The sequence below is a fragment of the Rosa chinensis genome, chromosome 5 (genome assembly GCF_002994745.2).
Source record: "Rosa chinensis cultivar Old Blush chromosome 5, RchiOBHm-V2, whole genome shotgun sequence".
NCBI lineage: Eukaryota > Viridiplantae > Streptophyta > Magnoliopsida > Rosales > Rosaceae > Rosa > Rosa chinensis.
In genome coordinates, this window is record NC_037092.1 from 76,419,194 (window position 1) to 76,433,438 (window position 14,245).

The window sequence follows — 14,245 nt, forward strand, 5'->3', positions numbered from 1 at the left end:
ACTCCAAAATTTGCATATTATATATCGAAACGCTCGTATCAACGACTAGAACATATATAATACCACAAACAGTCCCTTACATGGCCGGAACACTGCCGGAACGCCGCCACAGGCGGTGGCGCACCGCCGCCGGCCAAAACTCAATATTTCACAAAACTCCCAACATCAAAAAGTTTCATCTAAGCATGCTTGTGAACTTTCATAACTGGATCGAAGTCAGAAAACAAGCTTAAAGGATCGAAAACTACCTCACAAGCCGTGAACAGTAATCCAATCCGAGTTTATCCGATTTCCATGTAAATCGATCGAAACAACCACCATAGATCGATCAGGAAGCCTATTCTGAACTCAACCAAGGAATCGTTGAAGCCATGAAGTCGCCGGAGTTGTGTTTTCCGGCCGGGTCCGAAAACGCTAACTGTACGGCCTTGCAGCGCCGTACACGGTGGATCTCGTCACTAGAGAACACCACAGGGACCACCAGACGGCGGAGACGATCCTGTCTGGAAAGTTTCGTCACCGGAGATGGCCGGAGCTAGCCGGAAAAGTCGGGTCGGAATGCCGGGTTCGGGTCAGGTCAGTCGAAAATCTTCGACTCTGAGGGCGCGGACGAGAGAGAAGAGAGAGAGAGGATGGCTTCCGGAAAAGGAAATGAGGAAAATGAAAATATTTTCTGATTTTTCCTTTATATACTAAAACGGAAACTTTTTCCAATAGCCATAACTTCCTCATACGAACTCCGATTTACGCGTTCCGCATGTCCACGAACTCGTATCGACGCGCTCTACGACTTTCGTGAATGAAGTTTTCCAAGAATCCCAACATATAAAAAGTCAAACTTCACATGACCCCCTAAAAAGTGAAATTCAAATATTTATACGTACGAAAACCATTCCACTCCACATACAACCTACGAATAAAGCATAATAACAAATATTCGTACAACTGGTCCATTATTAAATACCAAATTTAAATAACAGAAAACCAGGTCATCACATATTTCCTGCCAAAATTTCATGCGACCTATTTCGAGGTATTTTTTACTAAAAGTTCCCGTTTTTGAAGTTTTTATTTCTTTTCTCTTCTTTTTCTCAGGGACTTGCAAACTCTCTTCTTCTACCCCCCTTTCTTCATCATAGGGGAGACTTAATTAAGCCGAACTGTGGAGGTTCGTGCTCACTCCAAGCTTGGAGCTTGTTGAGATCTCTAAACTTAGAGTTTGTAGAGAATTTATGATCGACTACTTACGTCATTGTTTCGATCTAATCCAATATCTCTTGGAATTGAATTTCTTGGAAGCGATCACGCTCAGAAATTAATTCCTAATTTCTTGGAAGCGACTACGCTCAGAAATTTTACATGTTTTCGTGGTAGCTTTTTTCGCTCCGAAACTAACCCTTTTTCTTGTTCTCTTTCAGGATGAGTAACCTGAAAAAATTGGACTTTGCTCCATTGGGAACAACTGGCTCTGGATATCACAGGTGGGTTTATGATATCCGCCAGCATCTCAAGGCCGATGAAATCCTGGATACAATTCTCGAGCCTAGCCAGGACGTGCTAACTGTTGAGCAAGCTTAAGCTTTGGAAGCAAATAGAGCAACCTTAGAGGCAAATAAGGCGAAAGCCATCATCCTAATGACTCGTCATATGGATGATTCTCTCCAGTACGAGTGTATGAATGAAGAAGACCCCAGAAGGCTGTGGGTCTCACTCGAAGAAAGATTTGGCAACGTCCATGACTCCGTGCTTCCTGACCTAGAAATGAGATGGCATAGCCTCCATTTCTGTGATTTCTAGTTAGTTCTTGACTATAACTCGGAAGCACTTCTCATTAAATCCTTAATGGAATTCTGTGGTAAAGAGAACACAGATGCGATGTTGATTGAGAAGACTCTCTCTACCTTCCCCGTCTCTGCATTGATGGTTGCTAAGAACTATCGAATCGATGTTAGTGTAGGACGGATCACAAGGTTTCATGAGCTCATTGGAGCTATGAATGTCGCTGAAAAGCATGACAACATCCTTGTGAAGAACTATAATTCGAGATCCGTGGAAACAGAGCTCATTATGGAATCCAATTATAGTCATGCCGCTAAGAGAGGGCGCCAAGAGCGAAACCCTAATCTTAGGAAAACTTCTGGACGTTCTGGTCCATATAATCGCGCTACTTGGGAAGGTAACCGCCAAAATAGGTGAACACAGAACCGAATAGGTCAACGTAGAAAGAGAGAGGGAGGCAACGCCTCTGGCCATGTTAGTGGCACCACCAACACTAAGAGCCATCTAAATGACGCTTTCAAAGCGCCTCAATCAATGTTGTCTGTGCAAAGAGATGTATGTTCTCGATGTGGAGTATCCGGTCATTGGGCACACATTTGTAGAGCTCGTGAAGAAATTATCACCGCCTACAAAGCATATTGTGAAGCAAGAGAAGCTCACTATGTGGAACAAGAAGATCAAGAAAATGATATAGAGTGAAGGGTTGAAGACTACAAATCTGGCTGGGATCAATAGATCGCCAATTCAGTTTAAGTCTTTATTTTTCGAAGAGATGTAATAGGCAATTGCCATACACTTTGTAGTAAATGTCATTGGTTTAGTTTTTCTTTACATAGGCTCATCCAAAATAAGTATGATGTCTAGGAAGGTTTTGAGATAAGTGGTACTTAAGCGAGCTTTGCTCCACCGACATCTCTCTACTCACCTGGTCATATTTATTTTGGAGTTGCCGAAAGAAGTCAAACGACTACCTTTGTTTTGCATTAGCTAGCATTTGGATTAGATTCTCCTAATGGTTAAGAGACAATGATGTACTTTGTTGGCTTATGAATAAAATTTCGAGTTCTTTTCATTATGACTCCATTTTGATACTGAGCATATTACTTTGTGACTACGATGGCTGGGCCCTCAGTATTAATTCAAGGACATAGAGTAGCCCAAGTTCCCCTGCCAAATGACACCTTGATTATTGTCACAGAAACTCTCTACTCTCCTAGGGCAAATCACACCTATGAATAGCCAACGGATTCCATGAGAAAAAACATGTAGAGAACAGAAATGAGTTCCTTTACAATACCTCTAATAATTGCGAACAAATGCGCATCTTAGAGAAGTTTATGTGTCTCTCTAGTGGACTCTATGTCACTATTCAAGCTATTAAATCCAATAAAGTCATGAGAGAAGATCTCTTGGATTTAAACACATATTGGCTTTGTCACGACATGATAAGTCATCCTGGTCATGATATGATGATCCGTCTACTAAAGACTTCACATGGACATCCTTTCTTTCTAGCGAAACGAAGCATGAATCAAAAGTTGATTCCTGGACTAAGTGTGACCGCCGCCGTCCACCACCAACCTAGGGCTGGCATAGTCCTTATCTATGACGCCATGGATAGCGTACATCATGGTGATGACGCCCCAGGTGATGTTGTAATCACCAACTTTGCTTCAAATAGCGTTTCAGACGCTTAGGCCCAACCAAAATCCTCATTGGTTGATTCTAAGGCCTCTCGCTCATTTCACAAAGCCCATTCCTTAAGGAAATTAGGACTGAGATCGTCTTATACAAAGGATATGAAAATACTCATTCTGTTCTTACATAGAATCCATGGGGATTCTGTGGACTGATTCAACCAACCTGCAGATAGTTAAATATCTCATGATGTTGGCTGACACGCAAACACAGTGGTCATGTGTTGTGCCATTGTCCACTTGCAATGCTGCTTATACTACACTCCTAGCACATATCATATAATAACGGGCTCACTCCCTGGATCATCCTATTCTGTCAATTGGACTTGACAATGCTAGAGAGTTACATCGAAGACTTTCAATGGTTATTGCATTGGGACTGATGTTGGACATTATATTCCCATGAACACACCCAATTGGTCTCACGGAAATGACTACGATGGTAGTCCGGACATTGGTAATGCGCACCAATCTCCTTATATCCGCTTGGGGTGATGTAATATCGCATGCAGCTATGCTAATTAGTCTACGACCCACTGCCACTCAATTTACCTCTGCATTACAGCTAGTGATTGGGTACAAGTATCGTACTTATGCATATTTGAGTGTGCCAATTGTGCCGCCACAGTGCTCTATGATGGGTCCTTACAGACGAATGGGCAACAACGTTGGATTTTAGATTCCAATAATCGTCCGCCACTTAATGCCTTTGCTAGGCGATCTCCTTATCGCTAAATTTGCGGATGTCACCTTGATGAGACAGTCTTCCCGTCGTTAGGGGGAGATAAGAACATGAATGTTCAGAAGAAATGACAGGAATTGTCGTGGTCTGTCCCTACTATGTCTCATCTCGATCCCCACTAAAGTGACGAGATCACACATATCTGCTGCAAACATGCCTGCAAGGATGGACATCCCTAAGAGAGGATGTAGCGCCACCATACACGGAGGTAGGGATGGCTCCAATGCCAAAGAGAGTGGCACTCTGGCGTTATAGGTCATGGCCCCAGCTAGGATTTGTGGGAGGCACGTGGGTTCGAATGATACTTTGGCACATTCCAATCCTTTGATCATCAAGACTCAAAATTCGTCTCATGAGAATCTTCCAGATTATGGTTATCATTGGGGGACGCCTCAACGTCAGAACCTATTCCTAAGAATATAGATCTCTTTGAAAATTACACTAGTGTACATGAGACGTGGGATAGAAACAACCATCATAATTGATGATGCAGTTGAGCATTTCGTTGCGTATGAGTTTGTTGAGTCTGATGATATTGAACCACGCTCAGTTGATGAATGAATGTCAACGTAAAGAAATTTGGCCTACATGGAAAGATGCGATCCAGATTAAGATGGATTCCCTAAACGAAGAGGAAGTTTTTCGAGAGCCAGTGATACCAACACCTCCTAACATAAAACCTATTAACTGTCTTCGTTAGAAAGTGTGATGAGAAAGAAAAAAAATGGCAATCTCGCCTTATGGCGCAAGGATTCTCACAAAACGCCCTGGAATTGACTACGATGAGACATACTCTCTCGTAATGGATGTCATTGCACTCCACCACCCTATCAGTTTGGTAGTTTCCGAATAACTGAACATGCAACTTACAAATGTGGTCACTACGTATCTTTATGGGGATCTAGATACGGAATATACATGAAGGTTCATGGTGAACTTCATTTACCCAAGTCAAGTGGCTCTAGACCACGGAGCGCGTTTACAATAAGGTTGAAACACTCACTAAAGTGACTACTTGATTAGGAAGGGATATGCCTACGCGTTTCCATAACAAGTTCCGGATTCTATAGCGGTTCATGTTGGACATGATCTTCATTTGAAGCCCTTAAAGAGTTAAGGGAAACTGCTGAACACTTGAAATCCGATTTTGAGATGAATGATTTTGGGAGAACACGATTATGTCACAGTTTGGAACTTGAGCATCGTGTTGATAGATGCTTAGGCATTTTGACAAGGTCAAACCTACAAGCACCCCCATGATCGTCCATAGTCTTGATCTTGAAAAGGATCCTCTTCATCTGAAGGATGATGACAAAGATATGCTAGAGGCAGAAGTGCCTTACTTGAGTACAATAGGTGCATTATTGTACTTAGCTCAATGCACAAGACCGGACATCTCATTTGTTGTGAACTTGTTAGCTAAGGTATAGCTCTGCGCCAATGCGACGCCATTGGATTGATGTAAAAGATATCTTTCAGTACTTGAGATGTACGATTGATATGAACTTATTTTATCCCTACACAGAGATGATGGATTCAGACCCATCACACACCAGGAACGCCGCCAACAGTGGCCTGCATCCACTATCCCCATCCCAAAACGACATGTGTTTTGGAAGGTTTTGCTGATATTGGGTATCTCTCTGACCCACACAAATGTCATTCCCAAACTGGTTAAGTGTTCACCATGGGTATGACCGCGAAATTTTGGAGGTCTACAGAATAGACCCTAGTTGCTATATCTTCGAACAATGTAGAGATTATTTCTCTTCATGAAGTGGTTCGTGAATGTATATGGATTGGATCCATAATAACGCATGTTCGAACAATTGTGGTTTGAAGTCTACCACATATGAGCCTACGAGCATATAGGATAATGTTGCTTGTTTTGAACAAATGAAGCAAGGCTACATCAAAAGCGACAACACCAAGAATAATCAGCAACAACAGACTCTCCTCAAGATCAAAGCGAACTAGGTTCGATCTGAGGACAGTGGGTGTTAATGTCTAAGATTCAGCTGTAGCTAAATCTCGGTTAACGCTGGTTCGCAGGGCGAACCGCTACTTGTGATATTGTTGCTAATATTCCCACTGCCTGTCAAATGAAATACAAAGGGCGGCAAAGGGAGACCGCTGTTGGCGGTCTTCTCTTCTCTGATGCCTAAGTTAGTCAATATATTTGTGTTGACAGAATAGCAGTAGGTAAGTTGTAAATGCGTAATTAATGAGGAGATAGGAGCGGACCTTTTATAGGTGAGGAAGAGGCTGACCTCTTTCTTGTTTTCGATGTGGGACTGATGTGCTTCAGTTCCCAGCTTCTAATGCTTCAGCGAGGTGATCTTGGCGCAGCGCGTGGCTGCGCGTCAGCGGTGATCTGGGGGTGATCCGGGGCTCAGGTAATAGCATGTTTGGCTGTGTTTCCGTAGGTTACACTCTTGATGGTTCTCGATACAGCTGGCGGTAGCATGAGCGTGGTTCATTATAGCTAATTATGCTTGGAAAATGCTCATGTAAGTACAGTGGGGTAGGTTTGCTCACTAAGTCATTGCCTAAATTTCACTTTCGAGGAACATTTTGATAACATCGTTTGCGGAAGTTATCCGAACTCCCATTACCGTAGTCATCAGGGGGAGATATCTCCATGTATGGTCTCGAAACGTGAAGGATGTGTTGTGCTCTTTTTCCCCTTCGACCGAGTTTATTTTTGTCCCACAATGTTTTTGTTACTCGGCAAGGTTTTTAATGAGGCAACGAGAGGAGCACCACGTTTGGGTGACACAAGGGGGAGTGTTTAAGTAAATCCAGAATATGTGTCTGGCCCAAACTCTAGGTTACTTGACCTAGTTGTAATAAAGTTTAGAATTAGAGATATTCTCAGAGATATTCATAGATATCCGATTAATCACTACTAGAATTTTGCTCTTAGACATCACGACAATTACATCAGTGAGGAATTCACATTATGTAAAAAAATATCATTAACATCGATTCCTCAAATTCCGATTTATATGTATATAATTGACATCGTTTATTACTGTTGACCGATGTCTATATTTTGATTCAAAAATTTACAAATACGCGGAAAAACTAAGTTAAAAACTTTCAGGCGGGGAGCAAAATTTTCATTCCCCACACACTTTGTTATTCTTCCTACTTTTACCTCACTCACTTTCATCGTTCTCTCTCTCACTCTTGCCCGAAACCCTAGCCCTCCCCTCCTTCCTCTCCATCCCTCTTTCCACGGCTACCATCGCCTTCCTCTCCACTCACTCCCTCTACTATCTCTCTCTCTCTCCTAACCACCTCCACCACCTCGCCGGCGCTATCACCTGTACCCGCAAGCTCTCTCTCTCTCTCTCTCGCTCTCTCTAAGATCTCGGAAGATTTCAATCTGGCAACGCATCCTCTACAACAGGTTTAATTTGAGAGAGAGAGAGAGAGAGAGTATGAGTAGCGAAAAGGTTCCCAATCCCATTGCAACTACTGCTGCGAACGCCAAGACCACTCCTCCTCACGGCGTCGAGTTCATTAAGGGCGTCAATGGCCTCGACAAGGTTGTCCTCCGTGATCCGCGCAGCAGTCTCGCGGAGACGCCATCGTATTCTCTTCCACTTTGAGGTTTCTCATTTTGTGTGATTGGTTCGAGATCTGATGCTTTCTTTGATTCCGTTTTTGCTGAGATTTTTGGATTGCCTTTGTCTTTCTATTGGATGGTTTTGGTTGATTTTTTTTTTTTTTTGTGTGTTAGATCTGTTTAGCTCAGGTTCTTGATTATGAAATCGTGAGGAATTTGATGTATAGGTTTTCTTTGATTGTAACCCTCACTTCAATTCTGAAATTGTTCTTAATCCTTTACAAAAAGAAAGGTTCTAAGGCCACAATAGCTGTATTGTTTATATTTCATATGGTAACTCTGTGATTCTTCAGCTTTCGCCCTTGTAGTAATGCATGGTAGAGGAAATCAAGAGTGAGGTTATGACTTAAGCCTTTGAGTTTATGCCTTTATGAGGAAAAATCAAGAGTGTGGTCAGGCCTTTTTGACCCTGTGTACAAGAGGGGAAAAATCAAGAATGAGGGATTCCATTGCGATGGGATATAATTACACCTTTCTTTTGAGCCTCATCCATTTTGACAATCCTTGGTAGAGGAAAATTCAAGATTAATTCATTTTGACTCCCGTACATGTACACCTGTGATTCTTGAGCTTTAACCATAGTAATCGGAGATAGAAATGCATGCTATGCTCATGCAAATGCAATTTATCAGGATTTTCATCAACCACATTTGCGTTTTACAAAACCAAAATTTGCTATCGTAGTTGCATTTTTCTTGCGTTCCCTGTCTAAGAATATCTAATGTGAATCTATTAGTTGATTCTGATAATTGTGATAGTTTAGTAAGCATGCCATTTACTTCTTGTGACGTATCCCATGATGCTTCATTCCTCTTTCATTAGTGAATTGTGCATTCTTTTGATGCCTATTTAGTAACTCAATTGGTTTACTTTTTTTGACTTATGAATTTGGACTCAACTACTCGAAATATGGGTTGTGTTCCAGTTTTCAATATTCACAAATTTGGTATTGTATTAATATTAAAATCAAACACTAATACATCTACTATATTGGATCCTCGATGGGTTACTCCGCATTGTTACATTGAAGCAATGCCTTTTGAATTGATTCTGTGAAACTTTGTTAGAGTCAGACAACCAAACCTTAGCGCACAAGGCCTGTGTTTAACGGTCTCAACCGTATCTTTTGTGCTTAGTAGAAATGCTGTGTGGAACAGCTGGCACTGCTGTGTCAGCAAATCAGTAGTGGTGAGTAGTAGGACAAGCATCATTTGACATTTATAAGGGATAGTTTTTTATGGTCTCAAATACCTGTAACACGCTCCTATTTGGGCATGTCTGAAATGAACAAACTTCATTTTCCTTTCAGTTTACCATTTTGTAAGATTATTGTCCTATTATACTTCAGGCTGCAGAAGCATGTTCCTTAGGTCTTTATCTGATGTCTTATATTTATCTCGTCTTCCTAAGTGTATTTGTATGGGGGTCATGTAACATCATGGAAGAATGACCAGGAGGAGGAATTACTATTTGTCAGCAATAAGGTACTGTGAAGAAAGGTGGTGTTATTTCTTTTCTTTTTTTCCTTTTTTTTTTTTTTTTTTTTGTTGTTGTTGTAGAAGTTGATGTTACTAGTGAATGTCATGGCATGGATGGGTGGAGATTTGGGGATACCTGCGTTCCCTGAAGAAGACTGCATTCTTCAAGAGTGAGATTCGGAGGAGGTTGTTTGTGACGGCAGTACTAATCGATTGTGATTAGTCGTGTTGGTTATTTCATTCCTCTGCCTGGGTTTGATAGAAGGTTGATACCTCAGGATTATCTCAGCTTTGTCGTGGGATCAGTTGGTGAGTAATTGATGCTCATGGTATAGTCAGACTTTGATTTTTGATATCTTATATTCATACATGTTTACTAATTCTTATTGCTAAGTTATTCCTTCTGTCCCTTTCATAAGAGTGAGTTGGGTTTGATGTTAAGTCTGTTATAGGGTCATCCATGTTGTTTATTTGCAGATGAGCTTGGTGATTTTACAGCGGAGCTTAAAATGTCCTTGTTCCAGTTTGGAATCAGTCCTCAAATTATAGCATCGATTATCCTGCAGGTTTACTTCTGCAAGTTAACTTTAATTTCTGCTAACTAAGCGAATATCTTTTACAGCTTCCCTGTAGATATCCATACACCTTTTTGCAACTAACAAAAGTAAACGATTATTTGTATTTGTTTCAATCTTTGATATTGAGAGTACAAGCATGTACAATGTGTTTCGCTATTCTGTTGTGACTTTATCTCGTCAGCTCAAAATGAAGTAGTTTTCCCTCTTCTTCTCTAGATATATTTATTATTGTTAGATATCCTGGTCATAGATAGATGCTTGTTCTAGATGCTCTCTTATTTACTTTAGGCTCTGTGGATGACTTCAGTTTATTTCCTCAATTTCACTCAAACTAATGAAACTATGAAAGATACGAAGGTATTTAATTTTTTGAGATATTGAAATTACAAAACTTGATGTATAGGTACTCTGTTATGCCGTCCCCTCCCTAGTAAAGCTGTGGAAAGAAGGCTTAGATGGTCAAGAGAAGATTAAGAGTTATGTGTGTCTAGTTTTTATCTCAAGCAGTAAGCCAAGTTCTTTTTTACATAATTTTGCAATAAATTACTTTAGATCAGTATTTAAAGCAAGATTTTGAACCCTTATAGTGTTGTTTTGGTCTATTCAAGATGGTGGATGTCTCTTGGCTTTGCAATTGTAGAGGCTGTGATGCTTGTTATTCACTTCTCTATTCAATCTATGTAGCTAGGCACATGTAATGTAGTATATACATCTTATTTAATTGTACTTTCAAATATATTATGTGGATTTTAAGTCATTCTGGAAATTTTAAATTAAAAGCTTTTACCTATGCTATCTTTTCCACCATGTACTTAGCATGGATCTTTTTACTTTTTATTATTTTAATTTCATGGTCTTATTACATTCTACTGTGTTCAACATATCTGATCCTCAACTTATAGAGATTTTTTGTTCCTGCTAAGAAGATGGTATCTTGCCAGTGTGACGTTACGTATTGAAGATGTTTGTATTTCTGGGATATTGCAGGGTCAAGCATGTGATGCTGACAAGTATGTTATTGGTCTGTGGTGCGATGACAATGACATGGATATGTGATACCATTACATAATCTGGATTTGGTATGATACTTGACCTTTTGGTTACTTGGTTGGCAGCAATATGGTCTTACTCATATTCCCCCGGAAATTTCTGTACTTGCCATCTTGAGGGCTCATTTTGTTTCTCCAAAAGCAGTATATTAGTTTTCATAGTCATGAGTCACCCTGTCAAGTTCTGTTTACCATTTCTGCATATTGTATGAATCTTCAATTGTATTACAATCTATATAGAACAATATTTTAGAAAAAAGAAGGTCAACTATACATGTTCTTTGCATGAAGTTCAAAGTTGATGTTTGATGGTGATGATATATCTGCAGTTTAGTTAGCCTCCAGCCATTTTCTCTTAAGAGTATCGAGTTTAAATGCCTTTACTCGAACTTAGCTACCGTAGTACCCAAGTTACTATTCCCAGAATATATATACCACCATTTTGCCTACAGACTATACTCTTGAGCTTCATATATTGTTGTGATCTACATATTAAGTACCAGTGTTAAAAAATTCTCTTATGTAGAATTTACTTATTTAAGAGTTCAAGCAGTACCATTGTCAGGCATTGCATACTTGAAAGTTAAAATTGGTGTCAAACAATTATTTATGTGAGTCGGTAATCATTTTCTTGTACTATGAAACAATGGCTAAACCTCCAGCTAGAAAAATTAAATTCCATCTAATTGATACATACCTATTATGCAGGAGCATTAGAATGGGGCTGCTCTAGCTAGAAGTGTTCTGGCAAGGATCCTAATATAAATTTGAACGTGCCTTTATATGTGCAGGTCTTTCAACCTGTCTTTTGGTGAGGAATATTACAAGCAAGGAGGATGCTATTAGTTATTACCACACATAGTTCAGAAGTTTTGGTTACTAGTTTTGTGTATAACTCTTTAACTTCAACAAGAAACTTAGTAGTTTTAGGTATTTTGATGCTTATAATTTTGCAAAACCTTTGGTTGGTGTTACATTGTGATTGTTGGATTGTAATTGAAATGAGTTCATATTGGTATCTTACCAATTTTCAATTTATAAAGGACATGATGTATATACGCGTATTTCAAATCAATATTAAACTACAAAAACGATGTCATTAAAGAGATGATACATCAGATTGGAAATAAAAATCGATGTCTCTTTATTCAGTGCACATCAAATTATTAAGTAAGAAACGATGTAACACAACCCAATGGACATCAACTTATTAAGTAAGAAACGATGTAAAACAACGCAATGGACATCGACATTGTGTAAGAAACAATGTAAAACAAATCAATGGACATCGATTTATTAAATTAAAAACGATGTCTAGTATAAGTATGAACATCGGTACCAACCTCAAAAACTGATGTTTAATAGAAAAATGGGCATCACTTTATAGAAGGAAACGATGTTTAATAGATTAATGAACATCGGTCGCATAGTACAAAAGAATGTAAATTCAATCTTAAATAGTGTGATATATGGCAAGTACCCGTAAAGCTTATAAACAGCAGGCAAACTTCAAAAACACCGATGTGTAAGAGAATATAACACATCGTTTCTAGAATGAGTAACGATGTTAAAATGAATACTAGTGATGTTGGACCTATATTTCGTTAAGCATTAAATGCATAAATATGAAGGTTTAACAATATCTAAAAACACCAATTTGTGATCATAATAGCAGTTTAACATCGATTCTGGAACATAATCCGATGTTTATTATTATATGGGACATTGGTTTTTAACCGATGTCTATTTTTTTGCGATCTTTTACATCACCCACTAACACATGGGTACAAATTTTTTTTTACATCGGTTTCTGGCCTATGTATATGAGGAAAATTCTAGTAGTGAATTGTACGATTATCTTTCCTTGTATAACTCTGATTCTATGTCCTGTAATCCTCTATATAAAGAGGCCCCTTTTATCAATGAAAGTACGACTCAATTCTATCCCAATTTCAGTTTTCCTTAAACAAAAAATGATTTGTGATACAATTAAAAATGTTATCACTTGACCCGTGACTATTTGAAGATAATAATGATAACAATAACAACAAAAATTATCAATAAACTACATTAATTACACAAAAATTACTCTCCTTAAAAATTATTTTCCTCTTGCAAATAATGATATTCTCTGGCAATAGGATTGCACGAAACTTAATTGATGTCGCGCAATATAGACATCATTTTACTTTTTACTTTTTTTTTTTCAGTTCGTACCTTCACAAGCCTAAAAATATATGGAGTTCATTGATAGAAGCAAATATGAATCATATTTAGTGAGAGTAATTCTTTGGGATGAAATATCTAAAATCTAAAAGATATTGGCTTGCAGAAAATGCTTTTTAGATTAAACATACTAGGTAAACTACTTTTTGGATTTCACCTGCATCCCACCTCATGCGCTAACTAATTAGCATGAACTTAATTTATCTAGAAAATTTCATTAAATAACGTGGCTAATGCCACATTAGCTGGGATGCAGGCGGGTACCCAAAAAGATGACTCATCTAGTATTATTTAAACCTTTTAGTGTTTCTACAGAGATATTGAGGGGAAACTAAAAATCACCGAGAGAGCAGTCTGTCATTGATCAAGCTCCAATACTTATCAAAACGAACAAAGGTCAGAGGGTAGACCGGGACAGATTGGGGGCCAACGACTCTCCGATTCTTAAATCAGATATCTGTGAGAATATTGACAGAGTAAGGATAGAGAGAGAGTAGTTACATACCACAAATGAAAGTGAATGCATGTATATATAGTGTTTGGTTAGGACTCGTCTCCTTTCTGTTTTTAATGTGGGCCAAAATATGGCCTACCAAAGTTATTAATGTGAGGTCAGTGTTTGTGTTGGGCCCTAGGCCCACCTTGAAGAGTTAGATCTCAAGCCTCTGCTCGGCTCCTACATAGTCTAATGGTTGAGTACTTGTGGTGTTTCTACTCAGCACATAGTTGGTATAAACATTTAGCTTTCTAGATTAATATTTCATTTTATTACCTAAATGTTATAGCAAATTTTTTTTACTTGGCCTTTTCAGACTTATATTAGAGTTTAGTCTTGTACAAAATATTGTAAAGAACCCACTAGTAGAAAATTAGGTTTCTTAAATTGCTTTTGAACATAAAGGGAAGTTTTTCACTTAAACTAGCTATTAGCGTAGCGTCTTGAAAATCTTTTAGTTCCAAAATCAGCTGAAAAATATTTCAGTTAAGTTTTGAATTCGGGTCTTTTCGGGTTCTTGCTAAAGCTTGAGCTTTTTTTTCTGACTTTGTCAAGGGGAACCTAAA